The sequence below is a fragment of the Mauremys reevesii genome, linkage group 14, assembly GCF_016161935.1.
Source record: "Mauremys reevesii isolate NIE-2019 linkage group 14, ASM1616193v1, whole genome shotgun sequence".
Taxonomy (NCBI): Eukaryota; Metazoa; Chordata; order Testudines; family Geoemydidae; genus Mauremys; species Mauremys reevesii.
Window position 1 is genome coordinate 2,217,903 of NC_052636.1, and position 4,270 is coordinate 2,222,172.

At 44.3% G+C, this 4,270-nt stretch overlaps 1 long non-coding RNA gene across 1 annotated transcript; it reads left to right on the top strand.

Moving 5' to 3' along the window:
- The first annotated feature begins 1,313 nt into the window (after positions 1–1,313).
- Positions 1,314–3,765, top strand: LOC120381482. Its single transcript, XR_005588081.1, has 5 exons — positions 1,314–1,501; positions 2,013–2,129; positions 2,617–2,689; positions 2,958–3,081; positions 3,242–3,765. It is a non-coding gene; the product is annotated as an uncharacterized LOC120381482 (long non-coding RNA).
- The last annotated feature ends 505 nt before the right edge of the window (positions 3,766–4,270 follow it).

Genomic DNA, 4,270 nt, shown 5'->3' on the forward strand with positions numbered 1-4,270 from the left:
GGATCTGATTCCATGGAGGGTTGTGACTACGTCTCCTTGACAGTCATGACATTGCTGTATGGCTATTGATGGATGGCAGCGAAGGCCCTTGGAGAAAGGAAAAGACTTTCTTGAGAGCAGGAGTGGCTGGCAAAGTTAAGTATCTGCTGAATGGTTTGGTCAGAAATATTTGAGCTGTTGGGGATCCTTGTTTAGGGATGGGAGGCCTCTACACTGTGCCCATTCTTCATGGGTGCATGAGGGCATTCTCTGTATGGAGGGAGTGTGCAATTTCCCTGGAGAAAGGTTGATTGCTGGGAGAGTGACCCATGTGTAACTAGAGATGCTCCGTTCTCATTTCTTCTTTCTTACACGGCACTGGGTTTGCATGACGGGTCACCACTCCATCTTTTCTCCATCGTCTACATGGTTGTGGTTTTCCGAGGAGGAGGTGAGCATCCTAGTTAGCGACGGTCCCCTGTCGTGGTGGGATGTGGGGAGGGCCAGCGATATGTGGATGAGAGTGTCTAAGGTGGGTGGGTGCTTCTTTGAGTAGAGTGTAATGTGTAGTAGATATTCCTTTTCTTCAGGAAACAGTATGGAGGTGAGGTCATCTTTTATATCGTGTAGTTGGGTGCTTTGTGAGTAGGTTTTTCAGTTAAGCTTTGTTTGTATTTGCAGATGCTTCCAGATCTGGTATTGTGTTGTGTCATTCCGTGGAGGATTGTGACTACATCTGTTTGACTGTCACTGCATTGCTGTACAGATGTCGATGTATGGGAGGGAAGGCCTCTGTAGAAAGGAAAAGAAGATATTGAGAGTGGGAGTGGCTGTCAAAGTTAAGTATTTGCTGAAGGCTTTGATGGTCAGAAGTATTTGAGCTGTTGAGGCTTCTTGTTTATGGATGGGAGTCCTTTAAACTGTGTCTGTTCTTAATGGGCACATAAGGGGTGGGTGGGAGCTTGTTGTATGGAGGGAGCGTGTGTTTTCCATGGATGAAGGTTGATTGCTGGGAGAGTGACCCATCTGTAACTAGAGATGCTCTGTTCTCAGTTCTTTTTTTCTCACATGGCACTGGGTTTGCATGGCAGGTCACTGCTTCATCCTTTATATGTCTTTTGCATGGTTGTGGTTTTCTGAGGAGGATGTGAGTATCTTAGTTAGTGACGGGCCCCTGTTGTGGTGGGATGTGGGGAGGGCCAGTAATATGTGGATGAGTGTCTGGGGTGGGTGGGTGCTTGTCTGTGTGTGTGTGGGGGGGTGTAATGTGTAGTAGATATTCCTTTTCTTCAGGAAGCAGTATGGAGGTGAGGTCATCTTTCATACTGTGTAGTTGGGTGCTTTGTGAGTAGGGTTGCAGTTGAGCTTTGTTTCTATTTGCAGATCTGGTACCGTGTCATGTCAGTCTGTGGAGGATTGTGACTACGTCTCTATGACTGTCACTCTATTGCTGTATAGATGTCGATGTATGGGAGCGAAGGCCCATGTACAAAGGAAAAGGCGATTGGGAGTGGCTGTCAAAGTTAAGTATCTGCTGGAGGGTTTGATGGTCAAAAAGTATGTGTGCTGTTGAGGCTGTAGGGATGGGAGTCCTCTAAAGCCTGCCTGTTTGTAATGGGTTCATGAGGCAGCTTATTCAATGGGAGTAGGAGTTTTCCCTGGAGGAAGTTGACTGATGGAAGAGTGACCTGTCTGTAACTAGAGATGCTCCATTCTCCCTTCTTCTCTCTTACATGGCACTGGGTTTGCATCACTGATCATCACTATCCTGTTTGTCTGGTCTCTATTGGGTGTTGGTTTTCTGAGGAGGATGTGAGCATCCTAGTTACCGATGGGCCCCTGTCAGTGTTGGGAAAGGGCCGTGAGTATTTTGCATGTTGATTTTAAATGTATAGAAGTAGTTGGTTGCTGCTTCATTGTAGGTAGGATTGGGCTAGGGCTCTTTTGGGGTGTCAAATAGGTTAGTTTAGCAAAGGGATTGTGGTGTTGTGACCACTAGCAATAATCTGGTGTTTATTGTTTGTGTGCCACAGGGGTACCTGAGTCCAGAACTGAGGGAATGGGCTGTAGCAAGTGTGCCCAGTTTGGTTTACATGGGTTTTTGTAATTATGGTCCCAGTGGGCACAGAGGAGCTGTTTGCATCCATGAGGTAAGTGTTAAGTTAGAGCTTTTAGTGCAGTCCTGTTGATGGGAGTGTGGTCTTCTATGTGTTAGATAAGGTGGGCTTATGATGAATGGGTTCCTCACCAGTTGTGTGTGTGACAACAGATGGAGAAGACAATATGTGGGTTAAGTTGTTGCTTGTTCTCTAGAAGAAGGTTGGATTTAGGTGGGTGGTTAGTGAGAGTGTTTCGTGTTAGCCCTAAAATGTTGAGTAGTTTTCCTTGAATATATTGTGTGATGTAGGTATGAAGATGTGTTGATATTCCTCAGGGAAGGGGTATCGGTGGGGAGGCGAGTGTGGAAAATATGTAATGGGACTGAGAGTTGCAGTACAAGGGAGGGGTGAGGGAATCTCATGACCGGTGATTCCTGTGTTCCTGTAGATGGTTTGTTGAAGAAATAGGGTGGGATTTGTTGCATCATGTGTGGGTTTGACTTTGAGTCCTTGTTGGATTATTATTTTGTGTTTGCAGACCCTTAAGAGGCTTTGAGAGGTGCATTTTGTGAAAGAAGGATAGATGTGAGGCCTCATCTGGTGGAAAAAGAGTGAGTATCTGGTTATATTTTTCTGTGTTTTGTATTGTTTGCTTTCTGATGCATGTATGTGGATGTACATGTTGGGATACTAGTAGCGATAATCTGTAAAAGAAGGTGTCACAGTCTATGCAGTTGGTGTTGCATTTGCTTGTGGTGGAATGGAAAAGAGTGATGCAGAAATAGGTGCCGGGTGTGTAATCACAGATGGTTTGAGATGGTCTTCACGGTGTCAGTCAGTGTGTACTGTGAGTGTCATGAAATGTTTTTATCATTGTAGGTTTTGTGTGAAGATGGGGGTCCAGTTGGGCAAAGAACAAGTGAAGTAGAAGTATGCCTGTGGGGGACATGAAGTACTTATTTCCCAACATGGAAGTGGATTTGATGTCAACTTTGCAAGTTAAGTATGTGTCGTTTGTTATTCTGTTTGATGTTGGAGATGGGAAATGTCTGTCACTGGGTGCACGTCACTGGGCATCACATGTACTTTTGTTTTAGAAACTGAGATGTTTAGCATTTTATCTAAGGTCATTGAATTTGTGAATTGTTTTCTCATTCTCATAGGAATCTATTTCTATCTCTGTGGTCGGAAAGTATCAGCGTCACCGGAGAAGACTTCAGTGTGCGTCGTTTGGGGCAATTGGGCTTTGATAATGTATTATTTGGGTCAAGATGTGAAGTGTTGTCTGTTTGATGGCTAGAATGTAGTAGAGCAGTGGGGCTGATGTCACTGTGTTTTGGTAGATACCTGAGCAATTATATCATGAAATGGCATCAGTGTCATTTCTGTTATTCGAATTGGAGAGGGTGGGTTCATTTGTGTGGTCAGTTTTATGGTGATATTCCTTTAAGTACTTGCACAACATGTAATTGTTTTCTGAAAGGAGTGGTTTGTTTGCCACTTGGAATGTTCTAGCCATCAAAGTTGCAAGAGGACACAGTTGAGGGTTGTATCATCTATTGGGGCATCCTGAAGTGTTTGTGAATTGTGTTCATAATGTTGTGTGTGCTGTATTTGTAATGTATAGTTTTGGTTGTGATTGGATGACTCCCTTTGTCATCCATGTTGTAGCGCGCTAACCCACTGCAGTGACTTTTGAAACCATGGTACAGTGCAGTCAAACGGCCGGAAGGCTGACGTTATAACAAATTTGTCAGCCTTTTGGCTGTTTTGCTGCACTGTACCATGGTTGGGACTGTCCCGGACAGTCTTTGACTTAACATTTTGTACATGGAGGTGCTGTAGAGGGAGCATGCTGGCCAGTTGCTAGGGGAGGTATAGTCAAGTCCCATTCCTGCCTCTCACAATAGATGCATGGTTTTGGACATGTGATGGGGATGTGTAGAAGTATATGGAAGTGAAATGCCAGGGTTGCTTATGTTAATGTTTGTGTTACATAAATAAACCACCTTACAACAAACCATTATTACTGAATGTGTGTGCAGTCCTGTACAGTGTCCAATATTTGCAAGCTCTTACTGTAACGGATGCCTTGTTGAATAAATAAAGCATTGTGTAGTCAAGAGAAACTGTCTCCCTGTGTTTCCTTGGTTTCAAAGTAGCTGTGAAGTGAAGTTTGGAGTAGTGAGTGC